The following is a 13,259-nucleotide window of genomic DNA, read 5'->3' on the forward strand; positions in this document are numbered from 1 at the left end:
CAACAGCTGAATAACATCAGTGTGTCTAAGAATCCCAAGAACTACCACATCTGTCCCTGTCAATGACCAACATACTGCTTCCCATCAATCCATCTCTCCATCTTTTTATCTGTTGGAGTTTTGTCCTCCATAATTCAGTTATTGTGGGAAACCATAATGAAATTTCTGCATTGTTTGTTATTCTCTCACAGTCTGTAATTCATCCCATCATACAACTAAGTTGAAGTGTCCTTCTTCCTGCTAAATGCAGAGAAAGAGTCTCTTTATATGACCTGGTTATATATCAGGCTGCCTGTCTCTCTGAGGGGAATTAAGTTAAGCATGTGGTTGAAATGGTTGGTTATGAGTGGAAGCATTACAGCAACAGGCTTTTAAAATCCATTTTGTTTTCTCTGATTAGATTTGGTGTTATCATCACTGCAGTGCTGAAATGACTGTAACTTGTTCATTTTTCAGAAGAAAAGCATAAATCCAGCTAATCGGAACCTGTCTGCTCCAGTTAAGGCTGATGAAGAAATATTGCCACAAAAACCACAAGTCACTTACGACTTTCTTCCACGCTGTGCCTGGAATCTCTCTGTTCCTTTCTTTCCCTCATCCATCCATCCATTACAGAATAATTCTATTTCAAATTCATTTTCATCTATTCATCAAAAACTCCTGAAAAAACAGATAGATAGATAGATAGACAGACAGACAGACTAGACAAACAGACTGGACAGACTGAACGGACGGATGGACAGACAGACAGACGGATAGATGGATAGATGGATAGATAGATAATATAAACAAATGTTTCTTGATTGCCAGAAAACATAATAATTATTATTATTAATATTACAAAATAATAAGTTCACAATAGTGCTGTTTTTACTCTATTTTGCTCAAATAAATGTATACTTATAGACCGGCAGTGTACATTATTTAAAAACAGCATGACATTTTGGCAGTATTTTAGGGCTGCCAAATTTCAAAGCCAAAATCCTACAAGTGAAGTCAAACTAACACGAGAGACTCACACAACATTTACAATGCTAAATCCTTTTCCTCAGGGTTACATTACCGTCATGGCAAAGTGTAAAGCAAGCAGTGGTGTAAAACTATCCTAACCTGGCAACACTCATGCAGTGAACCAACACTACAAAACTGGCAATCACAAAGTCTGGGTTGCCATTCACCTCGAGTGTGAGCAAAGCTAAAACTCCCGTTTTTGCCAGGGTTCCTAGCACCTGCAGAGCGGTGGAGTGTGTTGTAATTGCAGTTGTATAATGGCCTGTTTAACACTATGAATAGGAACAGTGCACCTGATGAAAACAATGAGCAAACCCAAGAGATTGAGTGTCTGCCAACACTAAACCCAACCATTCAAACTGCACACAGATAAAGTTACAGTTCACTTCTCTGGACTGCATTAAACTAATGGCGTTCATTGATATGGCTCAAAATGGAGCTGTTTTTCTAAATATTCTTTAGAATAAGGAACGGCTTGAGTGCTTAACATATGGCTCAGCAGATTACTAATTGAATATTCCGTCTCTCATTTTGTGTATCACCTTTCGTCAAGGCAGCATACAATCGCTCACATATTGCATATGTTATTCCGTCCATAAATTACATGTGGCGTCACATGATATTATCAGTTGTAATCATGAATAGGGAGGCAGTTGGCCATTAGCGTGGGAGGATGAAGATGAGTAGATTAACTCATCGCATATCACATTTTGCTAGAGAGCATGTGAAATCTATACAATACACACCATATTTAGATTGAAAACGATCTCTGTAATATATATGGAAATTTTGGTTAAAAAGTTCAAAGAGAGCATTTCTGATTATATTGGACATTATATACACTGTTCAAAAGTTTAGGGTCAGTAAGGTCTTATTTTCTTTATTTTATTTTTTGCAAGAAATTAATACTTTTATATCAGCAAGGATGCATTAAATTGATCAAAAGTGACAGTGAAGACATTTATTGTGATACAAAAGATATACATTTCAAATAAATGGTGTTACTTTGAACAGTCGATTCATCAAATAATCCAGAAATAAATTTGATCACAGTTTCTGTAAATACATAATCATCATTTCGTGAGGTGGAAATCAGTATATTAGAATATATTAAATGCTAGTATATTGGACTGGAGTAATTGCTGGAGAATTTTCAGCTTTGCAAACACAAAAATAAATCACACTGTAACCATTATTTTTAAGTGTATAACAATGAACCTGTAATAATATTTCATAATCTTACTGTTTTTATTGCATTTTGATCAAATAAATGCAACCTTGGTGAGCATTTCACTTCTTTCAAAAACATTTAAAACCTTGCCAACTCTTAATTTCTACAGAGTAGTGTGTATAAATGTTAAAGTGGGACATTCAAAATGTGCTTTTGTTATTTCATAATAGCTAAAGCGGTGTAGTGGTAATGCTTGGATTGTTTTTAAAGGTATAGCAGAAGCTGAGAGATTTCCATTTACATCCCTTTTTAAGAGATTCTGTTTGAATGGTTTGCTCAGATTAATATATGTTAAAAGAGGAAGCAATAAATGATTTTAGTTTGCTTTTAATGCAGGGAGTGTAGCCTTAACCATAACTCTGACACAAGCCCACTGTCTAGGGCTGTTTTATGATTACATCACAATGGTAAAGTTATGGTATAGCTGTATTGTTTTGGATCAGTGGTATATTGCTTTTGATATCGGTGCTTTTATAATAAGTACAGGCTCCATTTGGGTCATTATGTTCTCTACTGCCTGTTCCTTTTGTCAAAATGTCCAACAATACATCTAGCGAGGCATGCTTTGTGTGAATAATTGAAGATATCAGAATTTTAGAAGTTAATAAGCTCAGCGTTCAGTCATGTTAGAGGCGTACTTTGACAAATGCATTATATTTCCTCCTCCCTGATGCACTTACTGTCTGTTACAGCTAATATAAATATGCAAATCTGCCTGTTGAACTTTGCTGGGGCTGCTGTGATTCGTCTCTTTAAGATATTCATTTGCATGACCCATGCATCATGCCAGTGTCATTCTGAAAGCAAATATTAATCAATTTTGTGTGATGTAACCCTTCCCCCAGCAATCCTTGTTTCTTTGTTTGACTGTAACGTTTGCTTTTTTTAGCGTTCACTTGCTTTACAATTTAAAAAAGGTCTTTGTGCATGACCCAGCTATTGTTGTGTCTGGCCCTAGTACAATAGTGAACAGAAATGGTGACATGATGAAATTGATTCATCTGTGTGAATTACTTATAAATGTAATTAAATTGAGTTATGTCCAATATCATCACAAAGGTTCTTTTTGACCTTTTAACAAATATTTCAGGAGCTGGTGAGGAGTTCTTGGGTTCGGTTTCACAGGTTTGCATGCGGCATGGTGGCCAAAAAGGAGGACACTTCACAGCATTTAGTGGAGCCAGGGTAAAAACTGAAAACAATCCCAAACCTACAGCATGATTTTTTTTTTTACCTTTACAAGGCCACTTTTCTAACCTTTTTAAAGGGGTCCTATTATGCTCTTTTACAAAGTCTTGATTTTGTGTTGGGGGTGTACTACAACATGCTCTCATGCTTGGTGGTTCAAAAATTTTTCACATAATTTACATTATTACAATACCTTTCTCCCCACCCTAGCACAAATGGCTCGATTAGTTCCGGGTTTGATGTAGGCCCGCCTTCCGAAAAACAAAATGTGTTGAGAATTGAGATTGGTTAGCTGTACCAGTGTGTTGTGTTTGGCGAACAGCTTAGATGGTGTTGTTGGAGTGGTAGAGATCGAGGTTTCCCCAGTGTTCCCCGCTGTACACAAAGCAGAGCTCCGCTCACAAACGCTGCTTTATCAGACATTACATGCAAGATTAAATGAAAATGACATCCCAAATTTTCTGAAAACAGTCAGTTTCCATCAGAAATACAGTGATATAAAAACACCCGCACCAGATTTTGATTCTGAAACGTGCAGTGCTCAACCAAGTGTTCTCCCCACCCACCAACCATTCGAATTTCCGTAGGCGGAATTTATTTTTGTAATATTACAAATACAGGAAAACAACTTTGTAGTCCAAATGAGCAGTTCATTGTAGTTCTAGAAAAGGGATTTTTTTTTTTTTAAACGAAATATCTGCCTTTGGAGTGGACTTTGAGACTTGTAACTTTGTAGATCTTTTTATGCCCAATCATACACACTACACACTGACTAAAATTCAAAAAGTGAAAAAATATAACAGGACCCCTTTAAATATGTGCCTCCCTCTTTATGCATATTTGTAAATCTATTCAAGGAATGCAACTACAATAAGAAGACATCATTACCAATATATAGAGCTATTACAATCAAATTAAATCAGTTTAAACAGTCTTTGCACTACAGAGGTGCCACAGAAGCTGCATTTGAAGTGGAATTGAGATCTATTTACAGACAGTTTAATGCTGCTCAGAGATGCCATGAATGCATGTACACTGCAGTTGCAACTGCAGAAATAATGTTATAAGATAAATGTTTTAAATATAAAATATACTAAAAAATAGAAATATGAAATGTAAAAAATAATAATAATAATTTATACTTCATGAATGAAACTACCACCAATAAGTGGCAACAAGTCACTGTCTTAATGGTTCATTCATTCTGGAACAAAGCAAGTAATTGTCTTTATCAATGGGTCATTGAATAACTGACTCACCCGATTTGTTCTGAAACACTGAATCATCAAGGAATGAAACACCACTGTATTTGCAGAGATGCAAAAGTTCTTCTGTGATTCTGTTTGGAACTGTTTTCACTGGTGGAATAGAGCAACAATCAATATTTACAATAATTTGTCTAAAACCTCACTTAATATTAATTAAATAGCCTTTAAAAATAATTTCCTATTGGATAAAGTCTAAAACAGTCAGAAGGAGGACATGGTATTTTAAACTCGGACAAAACTGGACAGATGGCCACCCTACAGGTTGGCATTATATACTGTTAGTGCATACAAACCCTGAATATACACTTTTTTTCTTCCTGTTTTATTCCAAACTCTACTGCACTCAGGAACCTCTAAAGAAAGAAAAATACGTGTATGACTCACTCTCTGGATTAAGTTTCCATCATGATTTGTTCATATCAGAATTCAGGGAATGGCATAAGAGCACAGTGTCAGTATGCTTCCTTTTTTTGTTTACTTGATGACTTGCTCATTCAATTTCTCACTCACCCTCTCCAGCAGGGTTAAGAGCACTGAACCGCACACATTCATAACATATATGCTAAATGTTAAATGAATATCCAGTTTGTTGCAAAGCTCGAAATAGAAAGCTCAGAACAAAGTACAAACCCATTCAGAGGGCCTGCTCTTTCTCTCTCTCTCTCTCTCTCTCTCTCTCTCTCTCGCACATGTACACACACACACACACACTGCCCCTGTGGGATCCCCAGTCAGACAAACAATGATAAAGTAGTGCTCTTATGTCTTTGACACTCTGAGGAGATGCAGACCTCAAAACGCCTAACTAATAAACGCTGTCTGACTGCCACACACCCCGTGTACACAGATATCAAATGTAATGTTAGTGATGCCTCAGTGTCTTTCTCAAAGAATATTGTTTATTAAGGTATCACATGTTTTCCCCGGTGCCATTGGAAAAGGTCAGAAATCGACTAAATCAGGCCACTTTTTGTCACTGAGATGAAGTGTACAGAATGCACCCTAATACTCGCCCTCAAACATGAACTGTTTTGACATCTGAGCTGACCGCTGAAAAAGACAACACATGGTCCAGATGACCAATCTTTCCTATCTGGCCATAATAAAACGGCTGGGTTTCATCTGGGTCGAGGCTTCCGAAGTGAAAGGGCACATGAGGAGAGGCAAAAGTTTGATTGTGAGCGAGACCCGCGAAAAAACCTAAGGGAGAATGGATGAGTGGACGGGTGGGGGTGCGGTTGCCGAAAGGTCAAGCATGTAATATAAGAGCAGGATCTCGGCCGTCTCCGTCAGACAATAGCCTCCCGCAGCAGACACTCCGCTGTTTTTTCTCTTCTCTTAATTACAGTGATATCACCCCTCCGCCGCCGCCTGTCCTTAACATATTCCTCTTTATTTGGAGTCCTTTTTTCTCAGCTAATGGAATGTCAGCTCTCTGCTATTCCCTCTCCTCATCTCACGTCGATCAAAGTGACCTCTGCCTCTCCGCCGGCGCGCAAATCAATACGTGCACTGACAGAAAACCACACAACATATAATAAATGACAATCCGTGCACGCACGCACAGAGGCCATCCCGTGGCATATCTGACAAAAGACTTTCATAGCAGTCATTCTGGCACGATGGCAGTGAGTTATGTTTAAGGGAGGATTGGCGGAGCGCTCAGCTCTGCGCAGGTGTGGATATTACAGGGCAGGGTGGGTTTAAAGCATCTCTCCTCGATGTGTGAGAACGCCCGTCCCGGCCCGGGGCTGACAGCACCAATGCCATTACAGTTGTAGCTGTTTATTGTGGTTGTCTTGCTGGGAGAGGTTCAATCCAAAGCAATTTTCCTCTTAAGGGGGCAAATTGCTGGCGGAAAATTGTATGTGCTGTCGCTCAGCCATGATTGGCAGGGAGGCCGAGTTTGGCAACAGCGAATAAAGAAGAATGAAAGGATTTCATACTCGGAGCCGAGAGAGAGTGAGCGAGGGAGGGACGGATGGAAGGAGGAACGAGGAACGAGAAAAAGCACAGTGCATATTAAAATGTGTTGTGAAAAACGAGTGTGAAGTTTCACACAATTCTGAAAACGACTGCTGTTCTTCCAGGTGGAGAGAGAGAAGCCAGGTGTTTGTGAAGACCTCATAGAACTAGTAAATCTCTCTCTCGATCTTTTTCCACTCTCTTTTTTTTTTCCATCGGTGTGCGCTAGCTTTGTAAAGGATCAGGAGGATTTGTAACAGCTGGCATTCTTCCAGTCACTTGAAACAAAGAGTGAGTGAGAGAGAGAGAGAGAGAGAGAGAGGGAGGAAAATAGTGAACTGATGGAGAGAACGACAGATGCTTGCATTCTGCAAACTTTGATAGTTATTAGCTACAGCCACTCTTGGAGAAATAAAGGGGTGAAGTGCTGTGACCTTAAGTTGACTAAACTCTTTAGTTTTTGTTTCTATTGAAGCCTCAATGAGTGTTCTGTCTGGTTTGTTTTTTCTGCACAGACAAATATTTGTTCCTTTCCTCCATCTCTGAACAATACTTTAATTCTTTTATTTCATTCTCTTCCTTTCCATTCTATGCATTTTCTCTTTCTTCCTTTCCTTCTCCTATTCATGCTTCCGTTTCCTTTCTTCCACCCTTACTGTCCATATTATTTCTTTCTCTCACTCTCTCTTTCTTATTTCTCTCCTGCTCTATCTCTCCCTCCCTCTGCAGATGGCGTTTCAGCCTCATCCATTAACTGTTATTGTTTTTCCTAAACATGACATTGATTCAATTTAACACAGATCAATTTCAAACGCTTCTGACATTCAGATCTGACCTTAAGGCAAACGACTCATGAACTATGATCAGAATTAAACTTTTGCTAACGAGGTGATCTCTCAGCCTTGCCCAACAGCAACGTTTGCTAAAAATTAGATCAATTATTATAAGGCAAACAGACCCTAAGTTGATTACCCTGCCCTCACTAATTTGTGTAATTAATAACCAGCCCTGGACCAGAATAAGAAGTTTATTAATCCATATCTACAAGCCGGTAATGAAATTGCGTGGGCAGGTCATCCATTCAGATGGTAATGTCATAATCAATGCCACCACACCATACATGTTAATGAGCATTGTTATGAATTGTTACAGTTAGAGGTGTGTGTGTGTGGCGATGTCGGCCTTTTTGTGTTGTTATGTATGGCAATCAGACGCGTGAAAATGGCAAATCTAATTAGGAATTCCGACTGGAGAGGCTGGGAACACTGAGAGCAGTAGACGGTATCGGAGCTGACAGCTGCCAGCCGGAACGCCGAGTGTCGGAACAAAACCAGCATTCTGCGCCACAATGGGAATGACAGGAAAAAAGCATGTATCACAAACGAATAATTGCACTCTGCATGGCCTCTTGCCATATAGGACAATAGAACTGCCAGCACAGGAAGAAGATGCTATTGTGTGTGTACAAGCACTCTTTATGAGTTTTACCTCTGAGTTGAGGGGATAGACTCGTGTCATCTGCATGGCGATGAGGCTCCTGCTCTCGCATTCTGTCTTCCTCTGCAGGCCCTGTGTGGTCCTCCGCTTCTGCATGCGAGATACTGCACTGCATTCATCTGTTAAATTAATGCATGTAAATTCACACATAGAGGTCTCATACATGTCATAGGGCTCAAATATAGAGGATTCACACTAATTCATAACGTAATGAGGAATGTGTTTCCTTAAGTTATGAATTAGTCTGTGTTAAAGTTGTAGACAGGGGGCCTTGATGCTTTACCATGAGAGATGTCTACCACATTGAAACCTTTGGGTATTTTTGCAATTAAATTAAATGTAATATAAGAAAAATATTAAAGAGTCTGTATATATTTTTTTATATTTTGAAAGAGGTTTTAAGATGTCTTATGCTTACCCAAGGATGCATTGATTTGTGACATTGTGAAATATTATTGCAATTCAAAATAAGATTTTGAATACATGTATATATCACACTTTAAGTATTTAGTGCCACATTATCTCTCAAAAATCATTCTAATATACAAAATTGGTGCTCAAGAATAATTTCTTATTATTAGCAATGTTGAAAATATTTTTTATTAACGCTACTTAATATATCTGTGGAAATAATATATCTGTTCTTTAATTAACATAAAATGTTCTTTTTGTCAATTTAATGCATCCTTCCTGAATAAAGATATTAATTTTTCTCCCCAAAAAAAAATGATCCCAAACTGATGGCCATATGAAATATCTAAAAATAAAAAGCTAGCAGGTGGAACTTGTGTGTGGGTGGGGGGGTGGATCACATAAGACTTCCTTGTGTCCTAGTACGCACCTGTAAATAATGCAGTGTTAGAGACAGACGAAAGGAGAGAAGAGAGAATGAAGGGTGTGCAGGTGTGCAGTCAAACACACCAGTCCTGCCACAAGTCGCACATCGATGCTAACTGCTTTTTGCACCTTACACATGCCACCGTGTGTGTATGTGTGTGTGCTGCCTGTTATGAGGTTAAATATTTTACACAGGCATGCTGCATATGTAGCTCTGCAACACCTGTTCTTCAGAGCCAACAGCAGCATCTGCTACACAGCTCATTAATGACTACACAGATACACACCAAAATGTATTAAACGAAAAGCACACAATGTGTATTTTTCTCCTGTCTCTCACACCTTTCGGTGTTCGTAAACCTTTATAAATTCCCCTTTGATTAGTAAAGACTGTGTTTTACAACTAAAATGACATACAGATAAAGTTTGATCTAAGTTTGATCACAGGCATCAAGATGATCATTAAGAGCTCAAGATGAAACTTAATCAAAGAGATCGTTTAAAGAAGGGTGAATAAGAAGAGGTCATGCTATCATCAGTCATCATTCCTGCATTACCTGCTCCAGTTTTTGAGCTTTGAAGACGGCCAATAAAAGCTGCTGTTAGGATGAAGTTAAAGTGATTCTCTGGGTTTATATTGGGTTAGTACTGATTGGCTTTAAATTGCTCTGTCTTGAGATTCCCTTTCATCTTTACTGCTGGAAATCACTGTTTTCCTGTTGTCTGAGTAGGTTTAAACATTTACTCTCTCTCTCACCGTGGATGTTTTCCCTTGGGAACGTGAGAAGAAACAGCTCAAGGAGTGAATTGCAAAGAACTAGCAGTATAGGTAAAGAATTAGACAGGGTGAATCAGAAAACAACTGTCAAATCACAGCCAGTGCTTGTATATTTCCATTCTGAGTGCACAGATTATAGACATGTGCACTCACTATGGAAAACAAGACATAGGCAAAACTGAAGGCCTGACCTAATGCAATGAGTTTTGTCAACCTGTGAGAGATGCGTAATTACACACAGTGTTCTTGAGTCTCTTTTCACTCATTTTCAACATAAAACTCCACTTTATCTTTGTGTCAAGAAGCCAAAAGCTCAGAAGCTTCAAATCACTATTGCCATACACTCAAAAATATTTTTGGCTTAACTTAAATTTAAATGTGGATATTCCACAATGTTGCAAATTAGATTTATTCACATGGAATTATATAGTCAACTCAACTCAAATATTTTGTATCAAGCTGAATTGACCGTTTGCAAAGACCCGCCCTCCTTAGTTACTGTTTCCATGACCGACAAACAATACCGCTCTCAAACTACACTCAAAATACATCGCAGAGCAAAGAGGAAACTGACAACACACCGACAGAGAAGACAGAGCAGGTTACTTCTGGTATGAAACAAGGTCTCAGGACCCCCAGGTTTTAAATTGTGTCAAAGCAGCTCAAAAAACTAGCTAGCAATAGCAATAAGCTAGCAATAACGCGCACTAGCAAACATGCTATGTCAACGTATGTCCACTAAAATCTCAGTGTTATGTGAGTTTGTGGTATAGCATTCTCCCATAGCAAATTATAGTAGTAGTAAACTCTAATTTTTCTATTAACTGTCACAGGTGTGGAATGCTCAATTCTGATTTCTTGATTGGTTCTACGGTGTGCAGTAAATCCACAGTTATGAAGCAGTTTCAGGTCTGTCAACTGCATTACAGTTTTATATCACTTTGTAAGGACCTTTGAAATAAACTAAATGGTTTGGCAATGTACAAGAACTGAACACAACAAAAGACACTGACCAAGACTTGGTATGAGAAAATCTGACAAATGTCTTGGAATAAAACATTTGAACAATGTTTTAAGTTGTCGTAACTATGGTGAAATGTGGAATAATTAAAAATAATAAAGATCCAAGTGAAGTGATTCCTCATTAATAGTTTTTTAGATATGAAATTATACACAACTTCTTAGTAATGAATTCCAGAGGTTTTAAATACTTGCTTTGTCCTGTTGTAGGACACTCAAGATTTCATTATGTGCTTAATTTCCATATACTGAACTGCACCAAAAGTGGCAGTGGAAAGGTGGAAGCGCTTTTTAATAGAGTCCAATTTCTCATTGAGCAAAGCAATGTATACCACAGTCATGAGCTAGCATTCTCAACCCAAGCACAAGTGCCACTTTTCAGCATTATGGCAACCACCAAAACTCAAGATAAGCGCTTCACCCTTTTATAATCTTGCTCAAAAACATGTAAAATAGCACTTAATTTCAACATTTACTCTGCCCATCCAGTCTCACGCAAAGCATGAACCACAAATCTTCTGGCCATGCAAACATAAACAGATTAAGTAAACTTCTGTTTTACAAATTTAGGTGGACTGCACACAGTGACATTGAGCTGATAAAATGTTCAAGAACTGTGTTCCATTAGCTTACTAAGTAAATTGAACAAGTAGCAAAAATCTTTTTTTTTGAGTGTACAGTACATGGACTATCCGTCCATAGAGAAAGCACACACAAAACTAATCCTTACATTCCTGAACTCTCATCGGGAGACTCTGAGGTAAAGCTCTGACAACAGCAGATCTTCTGTTTAAGAATCAAAGTCGACATAGAAGTACTCCATATGCTTTGATTTTATTTGACATTCACCCCCAAGGCTATACTCTAATGGTGAAAATGGCAATACTGTTCTCCATCTGGTCAGGAAGCGCCAACATAGGCTAAATTAGCACGTGGCACACAGCAGGCATATGCCACAGCATAAAGCTACATGAGAGCATTGTGTGCCAGCTGTTGTGATGACAAATACTAGCACGACAATTGCGCAGTTCACAGGCTTGAAGTGTACAAGACGACAAGGCTCAGAGGCAGTGCTGCTTGAGTATATACATTTTTATTTGGGAGACACATGATTTGGTAACACTTTACAAAAAGGTTTTATTTGTTAACATTAGTTAAAATTAAAAGATGGTGTAGAAACAATTTTCACTAAGAAATAGCTAGTAAATTTCACAAATAATTACAAAGAAACACAAGTGAAATTTTGAAGTAGAAACATTCTTGCAAACGTACTCCAATAATCAGTTTTATTTAGAAAAAAAGTTTGCTTACAGTGCATGGACTAGCAACAGACAATACTTATACAAATTGTATTCATCTTAATTATTGTTAATCTTAACATTTACTAATATATTTTTAAGATTTTTATTAACTAACATTAACAATGGTTAATAAAGGTGCAAGCATATGTTGCTCATTGTTAGTTAATGTTAGATAACGCATTAATTAATGTTAGCAAATGAGACCCTATTGTAAAGTGTCACTTAAGATTTATGAAGCACTAACAGACCTATTACAAGTATCCAAATGTACAGTGGACAATCAACGATTTGGGAAATTTGTTAGCACTTTATTTTAATGTGTCCTTCTTAAACATTACTTGTATTTATTATAGTAATAAGAGTAAAATATTTCTTATTATTAATAACTAACACTAAACCAAATCCTAAAGCTACAATATTACTCAGAACTTATTTGTGTAATCACACTGTTAAGGTCCTTGCACACTAAACAATTTTCATATGCGTTTTTTCGTTGTTTTTGTTTGTATTTGTCATCTTTTCCTATCAAAATGCTTGCTCTGGATGCGAAAACTATGAAAATCGAACCTGGTCCAATATTTTTTTTTTTATGACAAACGTTTCAGAGGCTGTGTGTAAATGTGAATGACACAACGTGAGGTCGTATTTATTTTTTAAAGTGCGAATATTTTGGGGCGAGAATTTCGGGGTGCAAAGACCTTAACAATTAAACTAAAATAATTAAAATATAGTGTGACTTGTATTGCTACATCTACTGGTACAACTGAACATGTAATGGCTGTGACCATATGAGGTCATCAGGGGTGGAGACTTGATGTGGCGCATGTGTGTGTGTGTGTGTGTGTGTGTGTGCACACGTCTGTGTCTCCACCTGCTAAGCCTTCACTACAGATCAGCCCCATCTGTCCAGCTTTGGTGTGTTTGCATCCGAGACCACATCATGCCCTGGTCGTGACACCATGTTAATGAGATCCACACAGGTGACAGGTGAAAGCAGCACCGCTGGCAGTTGACAAATCCCCACACAAACACTCACAGACTTATGACAACACTGAAGGCAACGGACATCCAAACACACCTCGCCCGTCTGCCTGCTGAAGACACACTCTCAGACACATGGCAGATGAAAACACTGCTGGTATCAAAGCACAAATGCTGCACAC

This window comes from Barbus barbus, assembly GCF_936440315.1.
Source record: "Barbus barbus genome assembly, chromosome: 2".
NCBI lineage: Eukaryota > Metazoa > Chordata > Actinopteri > Cypriniformes > Cyprinidae > Barbus > Barbus barbus.